Raw genomic sequence first — 18,709 nt, 5'->3', positions numbered from 1 at the left:
TCAACCTTCTTTGCTTGTTATTACAGTGAAATAGCCAAAAACTGCCAAATTATCTCAGTGAAACATGACCCAACCAACACATTCCACTCCCTGGCTTCACTGGGTTTACAGGGCTCTCTTGAATTCAGCACATCTTAACACAGAAATCTTCATACAGTGCTATTTCCTAAGTACCCAAATATTGTATCTATGGAAATTCAGCAAGGTCTTTCCTGGCTCAGTTCTCCACACTTGCTGGTGGTTTCAAGACAGGTCTGCAGTAGGATCTAAACCAGTGCAGCACTGCTGACTTTAACAGAGCTTCACTGAATTATTTGAGTCAAATCTTAGGCTTCTTATTTAAACAAAGCTCCTAAATAGCTTAGACAATGTAATTACACAGTTGAAAAGATGTATTTGCCTAACTATTCATTTAGCTTCTTAAAGATCAAAGTATTAATGTCTTCTCCGCTCTGAGGCTTCCAGACCTTGAGCCTTCAATGGATTGCAGAATATGACCAGATGTTTTGGTCAGATGATGAGATGCTCCTGGTTTTAGGAACTTTTTCCATTTTAACTTCTCACAGCTAAAAGGACAGGGCTTAGTGTATCTATTCAGGGTCGCTGTGATGAACTCTGTTAGGAGATCTGATAAATGAAATTACTACCACTAGCTCCCTCCTCCCATTTTGACCAACAGCTTTCTGTCTTCAAGATTTATTCCCAGATTTTTACCTTCCAAACCGATTTTGGGGGACCATCTCTACAGTGCTTTTATCTCCATCCACATCAACTCCATTTCTACTCCTGCCCTCCCCTTTTGTCCTCTGCCATCATCTTCTCAGTGAACAGCCCTTTAGTGACAATTTACCCGCATTTCTTATGGATTTCTTATCATGCAGGCTCCATACTTATGCCCACTGCCACTTGGTTTGGTCACTGGGTTACTGAGCTTTATTATCCTTTAATTTATCTTTGTATTTTTTCTTATTCCAGAGAAAGAATAGATTAAAACCTGTTTCTTTCAGGAAATAATCTCGCAACACTCAGGCACGGGCTTGGTGCCTTCCCAGAATACATACCTGGTTTCCCAACACAAAAATGCTCCCATGCCTAAAATTGAAGGGTGCTGGTTTCATATTTAAAGAACTACCAACAGCAGCGTCACTGATATTGCCTTGACATACAAAATAGCAAAACCTAATTCAACATGGAAAAAACTTTGTTGACCGAAAACCAAAGAAATATATCGTTACATTGCCTGGTTATATAAAATCATTAGCAGTAAAAGGACAGCAAGGAGAGGAAAATCGAGTGCTGAATCATGAAAAGAGTCAGCAGATGAAGGTCTTTCTTCTAAAAGGTCTTTAGCAGGGAAAAGAAGAAACAGTGGATATTGTTTCCAATTATTTCTCAAATTGGAACAGAGAAAGGAAAAGAAAAAATACACACACACACACACACACACAGAGTGAAAAAAATCCCTGACTTGGTGCTACTGGAGTTTGTAGCTGGAAGGAAAGTCCTTGCTTATATTGAAGTAAAGTTCTGAAAATAAGCAAAGAACAGATTTATTGATTTTTGGTGAAGTCTGGGTGTAAAAAAGAGAAAGAATAAAGAAGTGCTCTTTGCCCGCTATGTCCAAATGACATCCCCAGTGGCCTTCTTAATGGTGGGGGAGGGGAGGGGGCAGGTGCCTACCCCGGCACATGGACACAACTGCCCTTAGGCTAGGGCTAATGGTATTGGCTGAGCCTGCTGTAAGCCTCTCTTTTCTAATAGCCAACTTTCTCTGTGCGAGAAGACAGACAGATATTGATTGGTCCAAATGCCCTTGAGTTGACAACATCTGAAATGAAAATCCACAAGGCTAGCACAAACTTTCTGCAAGTTCAATTTCTGGAATCTGATTATGAGGCTGGACTGCGGAAAGCGTTGGGAGATGTAAAAAGGTCTCCTTTTGTCGCTGCTTTTATACGTGTAATTATCGGGAGGTGAGCGAAAACGTCGTCAGATTCGCCAGACAAACGGCAGTTTTAAGAGGCAGTTTAAGGGTAATAGTGGTTTGATTAAAGGAACAAAGCAAGGCGGCTCCAGCTTAACGACAAAGGACCTAACTCACAAAGACACAGGTCGCATTTCCTTCCTCTAAGCAGTAATTAGGTATAAATAAATAAAATATGCATTCTCTTTTCATCCGCTGCTACAATCTGCTTTCAAGAGATCCTGAGCAGCATCAGAGAAGGCTACACTATTTAAAGAGTTCACCTTTCAAGGAAGTGACTTCATCCATGCAAAGCCTAAGGTTGACTACCAGCAAATCTGGTTTTCTTTTCTAATGACTTTGTTTGCCAGGATGCAAATATTGAAGTTGCAGTTTACAGATGTTAAGGATGGGGAATGGAGAAAGATGGAGGAGTTTATTTGTACCTTATTAAGCATTCTTTTTTGATTCTACAAATTCCTCCTCAATCAATACATTGACTACTGTATAAACCTTAAATAAAGCATTATTAAAGTGGAAGCAGTGTTCCTGTCTTAGTGGGTTATTTAGAAGCATAAAAGATACACTCTTAAGAATCAGCCTCATGCTAGGTAAAGTACAGCTGGAATACACATTAAATTTATTCAGTCATTGATTTGTAATGTTGATCCTCCATGGCATCATGTTTCTTTTCTCATTAATCTTAGTTAACCCTCTCAAAACAATGCCAACATTGTCGTTTGATGTATTGAAGATCCAACATGCAGAGGATGCTGCTTTCTAGGCTGTGGTTCCTGCCGTCAGCAGGGCTAAACTCACAGAACCAGACAATCTTGTTTGATTTTGTGTTAAAAATGAGAAGGAAAGTTTTCTCACAGAGGAAGAAACAAAGAAAGAAGAAGCTGTCCTAAGGTAGGGCATCTGAATGATTTGTCTGCAGAGTATTAATAGACCTACTGGAGGTCTCCTATGGGGCAAGGAGCAAACTGCGGTGGTATTTCCAGTAATAAAGAATTAGCTCCAGAAGAAAGTCCCTACAGAGGGAGGCAGAAAGCTGCAAAGAGCAATCCTAATTTAGAAATTAAGATCTCTGCCTATAAAGTGCCATTAACTATTTTAATTTGAGATTCTTATTGTTATTCTACCTGCAGCACCTTCCTATCCACCTGATATCAGCGCTTCTGCAGAGAAGCTGGATGAAGAGGAGGATGAGAGGTCATCCTTGGAGGGACCAACAGTAAGTGTGCAGACACTCAGAAGCCTCAGGCATGTACCACCCTGTGGGAGGTGGCACTCCTCATTGAAACTCTCTTTTCCCATGTGAAATGAATTGGGTTTAACGCATCATTCCTGTGAGCTTCACATCAGGCATGCAGAAACTGAACCGTGGCCATTACTTTTGGCAAATATGGGTGGCAAATATCATGTCTTTAGACTAAATGACCTACTTGTATCGATTCTCTCACTGAAAAAACGTAACTTGCCTCATAGTCCTTCCTGAGGATGCAAGTTATGGATCAGCCTTATGGGCTCTGATCTTAGGATCCAGCTTTCTTTAAAATCCATCTGTCCTTTAATTATCATAGAATCACTGGCTCACAGACTGGTTTGGGTTGGAAGGGACCTTAAAGCTGATGAGTTCCAACCCATGGCCACAGGCAGGGACACTTTCCAAGAGCAGGTTGCTCAATCATGTCCAAATTTCCCATCTGACTTTTTAACAAGCAATTACAGTATAATTACGATATATACTACGTATATTACAACATATTATCAATATAGGGAAAATAAATAAATAAATAGATAAATAAATAAATCAATCCCAAGGTTCCATTTTGCCTGTAATTGTTTACAGACTGTAGGAGATCAAGACACAGATGAAGAATGGACATTCCCTTTCATATCCATAGAAGTTACTTTCATCATCAAGGGGAAAATATTTTAGACTATGAAGTAAACATTAGCAGCAAATGTGAGTGTTGTTTTCCATAAATCCATCCCTTGAAACTGTTTCTTCCTTCCGTACCAAATAGTCTTTGTAATCTTTTGTCTTTTCAAATAGCTGTGCTAATATTAAAACCATGCTTCACAGCAAACAGCATTTCTGGGATTTTCCTAAGAGATGTGGCTTTGGATAAGAAAGTGCAATTGAGTTAAAGCAGTAGGAGAGCCCGGAGTCAGTGGGGTTTGTTGTGATCAGTTGACCACTTCCCAGTAGGCATCTCTGCAGTCGCTGAGAATTACTAAACACCATTTCAAGGAATATAGGTAATTCAGTCAACCAAAAAACCAAACAAAATAACCCCAGCATAAAATACATTTTAAAAAACCCTACTGGCATGTGAAAAGCAGAAGTGTGTCCAGCCTGCTTTGAATCATTCTCAGAGTACTTCGCTAAGTAAAAATCGGATAGGCAAAATCTCTTAGTGTGCGCTGGGATTAGAAAACAGGCATTTCTGCAATCACTGAAACATTTTTGAGGGAAAGAAATGACAAAGCCGGCCTTTTTTCCCCCCAATACTTAGAACATATCACACCTTTCATGCAAACATGTCACAACACTTTAGGGAGTAAATAAGAATACACTGTTTGATATGACAATTCACAGAAGACATTACAGCTGAAGAACCTCCTTGCTGTCAGATAAAGGCATGTCAGGTTTGCCCTGCACCAAGTATGGCTCTCTGCCACCTGGCCATTATTTTCTGGAGTGTTTGGAAAAAAACCTGCAATCCCTGCTATATTTTCACATATTTTTTTCCTGGTGAATTGAAGCTGTTTGATAAAAGAAGAGCTGAGGAGCTCTCAGTACAGTTCACGCAATTCTCAGGTTGTGCCTTTTCACTTAGAGTCCCTGATTTATCATCAAAACCAAAATTCCGTACCAAATTCTCAGCTGGACATTCACATTGACAAGTAAATACATGTATATGTGTCTATACAGATATCACACACTTTGCTAAAACACCTGTGCATGCAAAATTGAATGAGCAATCTCTGTTCCTATTTTATCACTGTTGCGCTTCTAAGACAATACTCTGCTACCTCTCTAAAGAATGATAGGACAGGCAGGCTGGAGTAGCTGCAGGGGATCCTATGCCTGTTGACTGCCAAAGCTGCTTACTACTTAACAACTGATCAACTGGCCCCCAAGGCAACAGCTTAACAAGCCCCAGTAGAAGTGGACTCAAGATTTCTCCCTCAGCAAAGAAAATGAAACCATTTACTAGGTATGACCAATATCTAGAATTCAAGGGCAGCAGCACCAATGCTTCAGCTCGCCAGCTCTTTAAAAACAGCAAGGTATTTTTAGTCTGAATTCTGAAAGTCGAGCATGGCTTACTAATATTGCAGTAGGAAAAGAGAGTGTGGCACAGGGCTGCTTTGCAGAGGCAGAGCTTGGCTTGCACACTTAGTGCCTCCAACATCGCCGATGAGAAGGGATGCTCGTGGGTGCTCGGGGGCAATACCATGTCTGTGTGAGGGAGAGAGAAAGAGAGAGCTTCAGTACTGAAATGCAGCAATTCCTCTGGGGTGAGATGTGGCAGCTGTTTACCAGCACAAAGCAATTCTGTACAGCAGTTTCGGGGAGGAAATGAAGAATACTGTACTCGGCTGAAACTACAGGGGGGATTTTAGGAAAGCAGAATTTAATTACCCAAGCTGGAATTTGGCCAGGACACCAGGGCTCACACCTCTGCTCTTGTGAAAAGTGCCAAAGGGTCTTTAATAGTAACAAACGGTCAAGGTTTGGGGTTAGTGTTTCGCCTGAACGACGCCTTCAATAACGTTTTGCCTCTTAACAGCACATTAACAAAACTTTATCCAAAAGTCCTGAGTTTTGCAGAGGAGTTACCAAGAAGAACAGCTTTTCTTATGAATCATAGAATCCCAGACTGGGTTGAGTCGGAAGGGAGCTTAAAGCTCATCCAGCTCCAACTCCCTGCCATGGGCAGGGGCATCTTCCACTAGACCAGGTCAAAGTTTCCGTTCATCTCAGGATCATCTAGAAATAGCCACCTTGTAACATGTCTTCAGGTCCACTGCAGGAAATGAAAGGAATATCTGGATTTTCAGGCAGGGTAGACCTTAGGGGCTGCCACCTAATATATCCAGATTAGCTGAATCAGCTCCATAACCTACCAATAGGCTGACACATTTCCTAAAGCATCCGGACTCCATTTCTTCCATCCCTTGAGTCAAAAATGTTCTAATTTTTCAAGGGATTTTTCAAAAGGAAACTTGAGGCTGGGGGGCGGGGGGGTGGGCATTTTCCAATTTCTTTCTTTAACTTGTTTTTTTATAGTTTCAATCCCGCGGCCATCAGGAGAGGTGTGAACAAAATCTGCAAGGACAAACCCTATATGAAAATTGGAATGATCTGTTGACAACTCACCTTACTGCACACAGATTTACTCACATATGTTACCTGGTGTATTTAGTGGGGTGTGTTGTGTGGGTGACTCCACTTCAAATTTCTCCTCTGTTTCCACTTTTGCTGTTTCTGCTTCAGCCACGTTCTCCAAATTAAACTTGCAGCTCTTTGAATGTTCTTTGGTTTACGCCTCCAGCTCTTCATTTCTAGATCATTATTCACCCTCTCTCTTTATGAATGTACTAAAGAATTTGACAATAACAAGGCTGCAGATTGCTGAAACTGCCCTGTAGGACATTAACTAATGTCACATCATTTGTTTGTATTTTCTACTTGTAAGAGACTCTTTATGTTTAGATTGGAACAAGAATTGCTTTCCACTCTGTGCGTCTGCATTGCCCTCTGTAGAAGCACTCATGAACATTTTTGTGGTGACCAAATTACTGCTATTAATGAGCAAGATATCAACTCTGGAAATGTATTGTGTCCAGACATGCTGCCATCTGCAAAAGCTTCTTGGAGAAGATGAGAATTCAAAAACCTTGGCTAAAATGTTTGTGACAACTTCTCAGAAGGTCAGAGTCCTCGAGAAGATGGAACAGTATAAGCTTGAGGTTCTAAGTGTTTGGAAAAGCTGTGTCAGACTTTCGGAAGTAGCTTTTGGGTTGACCAAGCAGCTTGTTTTCTGAGGAAAACTTGTGATCAAACTTGCAAATGCTAATCAGTTGTATTTTACAGCAGTCTCAATCTGCAGAGAGAAATAAGGATGGTCTTAAGAACCCATATTGATGGGGTCCGATAAATAGAAATCAAGCATCAAACCAAGAGACTATATCATGTCATACCCAGTATCACATGCAACACATGAGATGATCTCAGTGAAATAACCCAAGTACAAAAGAAAGGAACAAACCAGTGTAGATTTACACAGCAGAAACATAAACAAAGCCTTTAACTCAAAATTCCAGGCATGACCGCTCTTGCGATGCTGCAACAGTTTGTGAAATGTGAGCTCCATGTGTGCCAGCACCAAGAGGATTTCAATATCACAAGTCCTAATGATTTCTATTGCCTCATTGTAGCATCCTCTGAAAGGAAACACAGGACTGGATCAATGTAGTCATTGACTGACTCAGTGTATGGATAACTGATGCACATTAATACAGTCTACATTCAACTGGAGTGGTCCTCAGAATTACAACTAAAGGTATAACAATGCAATCTTCGCTTTAACCTGAGCAATAGCTGAATTGACTTTTCCTACTCCGTTTTCAAGTAGACACTGCTAGCTCCACTGCAAGCCCCCAAAGCATCCTCTCCATAAAAAGTGGAGTATTGTTAGGTGAATTAACCCTCAAACACCTCATCACAGCATACATCTGCTCCATTTAAAAGTTCTTTGTGCTTCTAAAGTATCTTTGCAGAGTCTACAGATCTATAGGTGCTTTATATATACTCTTAAAAACCTTACAGGAGATGGCAAGAAATAAGAATCAATATTCTCATTTTATAGATGAGCAACCAGATTAAACAATATACCAAAGGCTACACAAATTTTTGTACCATGTGTTCCTAAATGATTCCTATTCCATTGCTGGGATGTGTATAGGATTTTCTCCTAAGCTATAAAACTCATCTTTCTGTCAACCACTTGCTTGTAGTATAGACTATTCTGCAACTTTACTGCTTGCTTTTCTTCATCTGTTGCTTTTACTGACCCAGTGTCACCTCTGTAACACAGAAACCCAGACAAACCATCAAGTCCTGCTTCCTGACACAGCAGAGCAAGGGGATTAGAGAATAACTGTTCAGCCTGTAAAATTAAATTACATGTACCTTACATGCCATACTCCATTTTTATGTGCCGCAGAAGAGATCTTGTCAGTGCAGCTGAGGTCTGAACTGGGTCCTGTGTGTTACACTCTTTATTCCAAGGGAAAAGTGACCAGAAGGAGGAAATCCCTATGACCAATAAAATTAACACCGCAGTTCACTAGTACCCAGAGGCCAATGGCAAGCCATAGGTTTTAGATGTTTTGGGGGATGAATACCTAGCAACCAGTACTTCAACCAGCCAAGATAACTATTCAGAATAAGCAGAGTTGGGTCCTGTGTGTTACACTCTTTATTCCAAGGGAAAAGTGACCAGAAGGAGGAAATCCCTATGACCAATAAAATTAACACCGCAGTTCACTAGTACCCAGAGGCCAATGGCAAGCCATAGGTTTTAGATGTTTTGGGGGATGAATACCTAGCAACCAATACTTCAACCAGCCAAGATAACTATTCAGAAGAAGCAGAGTCCCAAATGTAAGTTTGAAAAGAAATGAAGCCTTACGTACCTTCCTTCCATGTGTTCATCTGCAACTTTGGTTAGTTCAATATTTAGTCCATTTTCTTTTTTTGCAGAGAAGAACAAGCAAAATGTAATCCTGTGAGAGGGGACTATTTTTAAAGACAAATAAGAGAAATTAGAGTGTAAGCTTTCAAGAGCCAGGATTTCAGGAAACAAGATTACAAATCATGCTTCCACGTGATTAAGTTGCATTTTTAGATGTTAGTTTGATACCTTTCCACAGAAAAACATCCTGTCTAATGAATTGAGAGAGTAAGTTAGCAAGGTAATGTGAAACATGATCACCCGTACTACAACTACTAAAACAATTACTGTTGTAGAGTTTCATGTTTGGTATATATCTTCTATGTTGATTGATGATATCACTTGGAAAATAATTAACAGTTAAATGCCACAAAACGACATTAACCTTTGAATATTTGAAATATACTTTTGAATACTTTGAAATAAGTATTCAATAAGTATTCTTCTTTTTTGTTGCTTTTCCTTTAAGGAAACCAGTAATTCTCATTTCACCATTGGAAAACAGGTCAATCATGAAAGTTGTCTCTACAGATTAGTTTATTAGCATGGTCTAGTTCTAAATTTAAAGCAGAGAGACCATTACTTTTGTGATGCCAAGTTTATGCAAAGTTTACCAAGTTTAAGCAAAATATAACTGTGACTTCTTAGAAATAATAAACAAACCCCTTTTCCTCTATTAACTTATTTAGTACACAGTCATCACAACTCTGGAGAATCATGTTTTCATGTAAGTACAGTCAGAGATTTAGCATGTAAACCAGTACACACAATACAAACTTCAGGTCTATTATTCTAAAGAATACTGAGAAATTATTTGTTATTATCTCAGCTATAAAAGCTTTTATTTCTTAAAAGAAGTCTTCTCACACTCCTTAATTTTCTACTGGATGTCATTTCAGAAGTTCTTAGTAACCATTTATTAGCAGTTTTCAAATGAGACAAAGTGCTATCACATATATTATTGCATCTACAAAGCTAAAATACAGCTAAACCCCATACATTTAAAATTCAATATCTAACTATTTATAGATACGTTTGCATGTTTGCTCCTTGTAGCTCCCCTTGCAACAAAAAAAACCAACAAAATTCCTGTTGTTAAGTGATGCAGTACGTGGAAAACTTTTTGAAGATTTTAATTCCAGCCACTGAAAATAAGTTCATGATATTTTCATGTTTAGGACTCCCAACAATTTTTCTTTTCCAGTGAAAGAATTTCGCTTAACATCATGGGTCAATCAAGTGGTTTAGTCTCAGGAGAAAGTAGAAGAAATCACTTGAAAATGGCTGGAAAAAATCTTCATTCCAGAAGGAGTTTTGAAAAGGTGGACTCAAGGTCAGTAAAGTGCTAAATGCTGTTCCTGACTCTCACCAATCCCTTGGTGGTGCAGTTCATACAGCAAGTTGATTAGAACACGCAGAGCTGACTGTCTTAAAGATGCCTTGTAATTGACCACAGTGCATCTGTTAGACTTGTAAAAATAAGGGATATTTTATGGAAAGCCAAGGCATACTTGTTCACACATCTTGGAAGAGGAAGAACAGATGCTCAGTGCTTTAAAAGATATAAATACATACGTTGTGATTTAAGTCATAAAGACGCATAAACACATATTTTTTAGAATCATTCTCAATTTCCCTTAAGGATCTGAAGAGCTGTGTTTCAAGTAGATAGAAGCCTTTATATCATCAAACTATTTATCAGAACAGGACTTAACCACAGAGCAGAAGCATTTCTGAGTTGGTTAGTCCCGTTTTGTTAAGCCTGTATGCAAAAAGAGCAATGATCAAACTAATGAATGTCATAGTGTTTTGGAGGTGACTCTTCTACCTGGAGAACAAATACTACTATTGACCTGAATCCCAATAAACTGACATTATTATGTGCCAACCAGTCATTTTTTTATTAAGAATAAGCTAGTACATGTAGATTGATTATAAAAGCTGAATGCTCTTGGGATCCCCTACACTGAAATTAAGCTCAACAAGCTCCTAGGAAAGCTAAACAAACTGTCCAAGCTTGTGAAGCTTTGTTAAGGCTGGAGATACTGGGAAAAAAAGCAAGAGAGGATTTTCAGCTTTTGAAATAGGTCTTCCAAAAAGGTCATCTCAGCTGTTAAAGCACCTGCTGGATTCCTTGGCTGGAAAGAGGTTTATTTTCATTGTTATGTCTTAGCAGTATATTTGTTAATTTGATATATTCAGAGCCAGTTCAGAATGTTTTAGACTGCTGCAGTTGACCTAAGGATTAGCTGACCGTACTAAGTCTCTGACTTTCAACACTAATTTATCTTCTTGTTTAACTTAACTTAAACACTGTTTTTTTACATTGGTAGATCATCAAAGGTGAAGTCAGTTACCCAAGACTGGTAGAAGAGGTGAAATTTAAACTATAGTAACATGAAGTGTAATAATGCAATTATATTCAGGGAGAAATCAATGCATTTTTTACATGCACTCATGTCTGTTTTCTAGACACAATATGTATGTAGCTTTCAACAATGATCTCAGATTTTTCATCACTAATAATTTCAGATTATTTCTTCTGCAAAGTTTCAAAATACATTATCAAATACATTAAAATTGAGTTTTTATTGAGATTGGTTTAACCAATTGGAGTAACTGGGATTGATCATGTGAAAAATAGAGTGTTTTATCAAAAGAATAAATTTTATAACTACTAATTTGAATTCAACAGTAATTCAGTAAAATTATTTATCCTACTTCATAACACAGGGGTCTGACAAAGAACGAAGTCAAACCCCTATTTCAGGTCAAAGTTGTTCTGCAATTGAAATATCTATAAGGTTAAACATGACAGAGCTATCACAACATTGGGTGAACAAGCAAAACAGAACACAGACTGGAAACCATGTTCATTTTATAGCTTTGTCAGAATTGCACAAAAAACCTTAATTTGGATTCTAACAGGAAAGGCAATTTGATGTTTTCCCTTTAAGCAATATTAAAAGTCACTTCGACAGGACTGCAAAAGTTTGGGGAAGAACTCCGTAATGCTTGTACCTGTGCAAACCTAATCTTCCTTACCTAGACCTTCTGTATTTCTACAGATTTTCTATGCAAAAAGAGTTTTAAGGCAATTTAATCACTGTAACCTTTTTTCAATTTGTATGGATTTCTTCTAAAAATTGCCATTGAATGCATGGATTACCTGGTGGAATTCCATGACTGCTTATGCAGAAGGCCAGACTGGATGACCACAATGGTCCCTGCTGGTCTTAAAACCCCTGAGTCAATTAACATATGAATCTGATATAATTTAGAGGGTTGTTTTCATGGATCCACTTGAGATTAAATAGAAATGGCTAAGTTTTAATTATTTTAACATCTGATATTTGTCAGGCAAATTACTTCAAAATCAAACCATGACTTTCCATCCTGGTGAAAACATTTAATTACACTAACTACTAGTAAAATTAGCTCAATGTGGTCTCAAATGCTTTTGGTTAGTGTTAAATACTGACATGTCTATTTATCATCCCTCCGGGTTCTAATGCTCAGTAACATTTCTCACTTCCAACTGGGAAAACGTTCATGCACTTACCTGCAACAGAGGCAATGAAAGCAGCTACCTGTGTTTTGTGAACTAGTAAGTGATTCCAAAGAGCTGAAGTCACTTCAGCTCTTATTACTCTTATACTATTATAACGAATGCAAAAAACTTTCAGAAGAGCTAAAAACATGGATTTATGTATAAGCTTAAGAACTGCATTGAAAAGCCCTCAAAACAGTAACTCTATGCCAATAAAACCTAGGTGACAAGGTACCTGCAAAGCCAGCTATTCTATTCCAGAAGGCAGCAGCGCTTGGGCAGAAAACCAGCTGATTATCAATAGATATTCTGATTATCAATAGATCACCTTTCTTTTGATATCATGATGTGAACTTTTTGATGTCATAATTCACACGAAGAAGATGTTAGAACTGAGAGAAATATATTTTCACGCATTCTTCAATCTGTTTTCCTTACTGTACCTGCAAATTCTTCAATAAATTTGTTTTACATTGCAAACATCATTTTGGAAGTGAACTGACTGCTAAGTCAAGAAATAGAAGTCAATTGTCTGCTTAGAGGCAGAGTGTTTAAAACTGAAAAGTTTACAAACAGCAGTGTTAAGTTTCACTTATGGTTATCAATATGAGCGTGACCACAATGAACTGAGGTAGCAGTATTGCTTTCATTTGTTCATACTGTGGATTTTCTTCATGACAGTAAAATAAAGTTCCTCTGCAATGGCTCTAGTAGTGCAATGGCTGGGAGTAGTGAGGTGAAATATGGCATTCATATTTCAGCGAGGTGAAAAATAACATTCGGCCAAACAAGGTGTTACTGAGCACTGTGACAAAAGCTGGGCTTGATTTCAACAAGGTCACGTCTTTAAAAAATCACACATCCTGAATGCGTAACTTGTTCTTATGCTCTGCGTTTCACTTCTGTCAGAAGGTGGCCTGCTAAACCCATTTTAAAGGCACGAACTGATAACAATTAGTGTCATTGCTTTGACATGAAGAATTCTACAAACCCACATATCCAAACTAAAGCCCAGCACCACCTGAGTAGCTGACTTAAAGTCTAGACAAACATTCATGAGCTGTTGAAGAGTCAACTACAACCCACCCAATGACCTAAAGTGAGCAAGTCACATTGAGAGGTAAACTCATTTGTACTACATAGAACTAAGTAAAATTAAAAGTGAGCATTTTAATATTGCAGAAAAAATCTTTCATTGTGTTTGTCCAAAATCAGTATGAGATAAACTGATTTAGGATTTTACAGATATATTAAAATGTGTAAGGGTAGAGCTAAGATCGCACATGTAACCTTGCCTTGAGAACTTCTCTCTGAGGAGATTTGGGCAGAAGCTGCTCCTAACAGCTTATGTTTCCTTGTGTTATTATTTTCTAGGCCAGTATCTCTGGTAGGAAGGTGTAGTCAAATGCAAAATGCACTTCAGGCTGGTAGTTCTAATCTCCTTTAATCTTCCTCTCTTGATTAACAGTAAGGGCTTCTGTGAAGGACAATTGACATGGTGCAATAGGTCATTTTCCGGTCTCAACCTTGACAGTGTAATCAGATAGATGGCATGTTTAATAGAGGTCAGTTAATGCAAAGATTAAAATTAACTGGAAGTCAATAAGGGAATAATAAAGGAAAATGATCACCCTGTTGCTCCTACTTTGTAAGAGTAAACCTTACACTGCAGGCCAGTAGTAAAAAAAGAATAACCTAGTCACAAGCGATCCAATAGGCCTTTATAAGCCCTCCAGCAAACAATTTAATGATTTCAGGTACCCTTTAAACTAAGTGGCCAATCACTGTTAAATCCTTTGGTATTCGTTGTAATAACATTGATCATGATGAACTCTTTTGGTATTAATGTGGATGTAATATATACCTTTTTAATTATAGAACAAGAAAATCCAATTACCCCTTTGCCTCATCAAAGTTCTTTGCTAGCTGTGACTATTTAAACATACATTATGAAACATTCAAACTGAAAGAGATTTTTTGTGCAAAGCAAGGGCCAAATCCTGCTGATGCTGACCATTCCATGCAGGAATTTTGGGAGAAAGCGAGTGTGCTGAGCATGGCTGAGGAGATGCATGGCTCTTTGCAGGACCAGGCACATGTAAAGGTAATGGACATAGTGAGAAGTTTCAGGAAGACCCTGATTAAAATAGCAGAAAGCATTTGTTTATATAATGGAGTGGAAGCTGTTATGAGCAGTTAATGTGATTATTAACTGGGACAATGTTTACTGTGTAGAAAAAGGAAGAAAAATGATGAGCTGAGCAAACTGATCTGGGTTTATTCCATGCGCCTCCACATTTTTTGACCTTGCTCCAGGAAACAAGCTGTATTCCAGCCTAAGTCAACTGGAAGCAGTAGCTTGTGTCCTCTGATGCCACTAGCCTACTTTGTAGCCAAGCAACTCATATGAACAGATATAGAATCATACAATCGTGGAATAGTTTGTGTCGGAAGGAACCTTCAAAGGTCATCCAGTCCAACCCCTTGCAATGAGCAGGGACATCTTCAACTAGACCAGGTTGCCCAGAACCACATCCAGCCTGGCCTTAAATGTCTCCAGGGATGGGGCATTCACCACCTCTCTGGGCAACCTGAGCCAGGGTTTTATCACCCTCGTTGTAAAACATTTCTTGCTGGGCTTTCTTACATGGGTAGAGATCTGCTCCCCACTCACTATGCCACGTGGGCAGGGACTATTTACACAAGTAAAACCACCAGGATTTTCCCCTGCATCAATAACCAGAAAGAATTATCTGGAGGGAAAAAAAAATGTAGCCCCAAGAGATCAAATCCTGCTTTCTTATTCAGTCCCTATTTTGGGAAGTCTGGCAAGCTGAATGTAGAGTTCACAATTTCACTACAGGGAAATAAAAGCAAAAAAAAATAAAGTTCTAGAATTAAACAGTCATTTTTGAGCTAAGTTGCTCCTGTAAATAAAGCCAGCTTCAGAAATCTATAATTACACAGTGTATCAGGCAGGTTCCCATGCTCAGTGGGAGTCAACCTTTAGTGAAGGATGAGATCAGGCCATGCCCAGTGATTGCACTTCATTAGTTAATACAGTTGTGGAGGGTTGCTCAAATACATTTATTGTTGTCCCCTCCTAGCAACTGGCCAAGCAAACCTCTTGTCAGAAATTGAATTTCGTTTCATTTTCATTCTTCTTGGCCACCCTGTCAGCACAATCCCATAAAAGCAATATTTGCCAGAACACTTCCAGCAGAACTTCATAACGTCACCAAGAACGCAAAATATTGCAGAAAACTGATATTGAAGGGAAGCTATTAGGTGTTTTCTCTTATTCCAGTTGAAAACTACCACAAAAATCATACACAAAAGGAAAGTTTAATGACACCTCCAGTAGATTAATCTAGGCATAGCTGTCCCAAATGGCAAGCTATAACCAAGGCAGCAAAGCACACTGCTTGCAGGTAGGTATCCTAGGGATCAGGGGAGTTATGTACTTACTGTGATATATAAATATACTTAAACAATACATGCTTTTACAGCAAAATGGCACTGTAATCATGTCAGACTGTAATTTGTAAGATATCACTGAACATTTACGAGATAATTGCCTGATTTCTATAGCTCCACTGCAACTAGAACCTCTTAATCTCGGAAGTCGCATTCAGAAAGAACAATACCAAATCTTCACAACGCTTTAATGCTACATGAGGCAGTATAGGATTAATAAAGATATTTTAAATGTATGAAATGTTGCTCTTCCTTTAAGAATTACATTATCAAAATCTTTCTTAAACATGATTTGAATAAAGCCTTCATTACTCACAGTCCAAAGAAGTTCATTAGGAGAAGACCACTTTGGAAAGCATTCAACTAGCTGGCCTTTCTTCTCAGCAGTGAATTACATTAGCTACTTCCTAGTTATTTAAATCTTGAAATAAAAGATGTAAACGCTACAGTGACATCTTAAGATCATTGGTAAGGCAGGTCTTGCATGCACAAAAATGCCCAGCTGGTGTGGAGATAAAACAGATTGATAATTAGTGGCAAAATGTAACATTTCATCAGGAATATTTTGAATAATCCAATTTATCTTTGTCAGATATGAGCCACATATTTCCCCCCCCCCCCCCGTCCTCTTTCCTTTGGAGGCTCTTTGTTCTTTAACATAACATTATAATTTCAGCCTCCTAATTAAAGCTCCAGTCGGTCGGACCTGCCTTGATGTCCTGCCGCCGATCGGAGCCTGACTGCACTGCGCGGAGATAAGGTGCCTGCCCTGAGCCACACGCCACCACTAACTACCGCAGCGCCCGCTGCCTCCACCACCCCACGGAGGCTGTAACGGGTTTGATACGGGGGAGATCAAAGCCAGAGGGTTTGAAGGGAGGAGAGCCTGGCTCTGCTGGCTGGTCTGTGCGAGCGGGGCCGGCATATGGCAGCTGGGACCGCGATTGCCGCGCGTTCCCGAAGCGGGAAAAGCATCCCGACAGCGCGGGCTTCTACAGGCTTGGCTTCCTAATTAACTGATAAACATGCTCCGTCCCCCCTCACTGCTCCAGCGGCTCCAGGAGGGTTTGCCAAGAGGGATAAAGGAAGCCTTGCGTGGAGGAGGGTGAGAGTGGAGTGAGTGGGGCAGGAGGGGATGCGAACACATTCCACTGTGCTTCCGATGCCACCTTCAGTGGTTGCCCCGTGGCACCAGGCAGGACCAGCATCATACAACTGGTATTGTCTTTCTTGTCATAACGTCATGCTTTTCCTCTTGGAAAAGGGGGATTCTGGGTGTGTGTGGCTTGTGGAGCTCCTTAACATCTGTGATGGGAACAGTGATGTTTTTCACAGCAGCATAGGATCTTTTGAGAACAAGTTACAGCAGGAGTGGTGGTAAGGGCCATAACACAGGGCAGAAAGGAGATAAAACCAGCCGTTCAGGTACCTCCTACCACCTTTTCAGAGGTTCTTCTGCCTGAGAGAGGGTTGCTGTTAGCAGCACACGGATACAGAGGTCATCCTGACTCCACTGCAACCACAGTCAAACACCCACTCTGTTTCACAGCTCCAAACTTTAGCCCTGGTGCAGCTAAGGGTATTCCTTAAGCAAATGCTGCTTTAAGTGCACCCAGTGTGGAGGCCAGGTTTACTTCAGAGGTATCAAAGACACCAAAAAGCTGCTTTTGCAGAGCCACTGAATGTCTTTCATAGAATCATAGAACCAGCCAGGTCAGGAAAGGAAGACCTTTAAGATCATCAAGTCCAACCTTTATCCCAGCAGTGCCAAGGCCACCACTAATCCATGTCACTGAAGGCATCGTCTTCATGGTTTGTGAACACTTGCAGGGACGGTGACTCCAGCCCTGCCCTGGGCAGCCTGTTCCAATGCCTGAGCACCCTCTCAGCGAAGAAACTTTCCCTCTGGGACAGCCCTGCCCAGGACAGCCTCATTTCCCAGCCTAAATCCACACTGCCATGTCAGAGAGCAGCTTACAAATACAAGGAGGAGTTCCCAGCCAGACTTCATCAAAGCTATTTTCTCAGAAGCAATACAATAACCAAATACCTCACCTGGCAGAGACAAGGCTGAAAGGTTTTCCATTAGCTCTCGTAATACAACAGTTCTGCTCCTCCTCTGCCTCGTGATTGAAACACATATTTACCCTTGTAGAACGTAGTGCAAAGTGCCCCTTGGTCAGCGTGGCCGTGTCTTACACTGTCAAGGGCTGAAGAAGCGTTTGTGACCTGCAACAACAATAACTCATGCCAATCCCATGCGCTTTAAAATGTTCACCATGTTGCTGTCAATAACTTCTGCAATCCATTAAACACATGCTACTTCATATGCAGTGCTTTGACTTTTTAAATTTCAGCTGGTATTTATGAAAATATTTGATATTTATTAAAAAACCCAATAATTTGGGGACCTAGATTCGAGTTTCGTGCTAGTTCTAGGCCAAACTGTCTTCAATAAGAGATGGAAGTCATGTAGGCTTATCAGACTGCACCTCTGATATGATAATGATATCTGTACTGCCCAGAAAGTAGGTCACGGTAATTCTTCACAGCAGTTTTTGTAACCTACTCAGGGACTACAAGGCCAGCTATTTTCAAGATAATACTGAATTTCTTTAATAAGATTTTATTGGCTTCAGATAATTGATCCGATTATTGAAACCTAGGGAAAGTGCTATTGACCTGAATATATACATCACTAATTCTCTTTTTAAAATGAATTTAGGTCGTTACAAACATTGTCTCTGCTTAATGCCACGCAAGGGGCTCATAGAGGCCTGGAAAACAGGTGCTGGTCCCATACTTGTGCACTTCCCATGGTCCTGCTCATCCCAGACTACATGGGCAGCTCCTTCTTCCTGATCTCACTATGGATCTGGGGACTTGAAGCCTGTGTTAAGTGCATTAGGACTGGTTTGACAATGAGAAACATATATTTGGCTTTCTTTAAATCTTTAAATCCTT

Source organism: Nestor notabilis, unplaced genomic scaffold, assembly GCF_000696875.1.
Source record: "Nestor notabilis isolate BGI_N333 unplaced genomic scaffold, ASM69687v1 scaffold1285, whole genome shotgun sequence".
Taxonomy (NCBI): Eukaryota; Metazoa; Chordata; class Aves; order Psittaciformes; family Psittacidae; genus Nestor; species Nestor notabilis.
The sequence above is the reverse complement of the archived record's forward strand: the minus strand, read 5'-3'. Positions refer to the sequence as shown.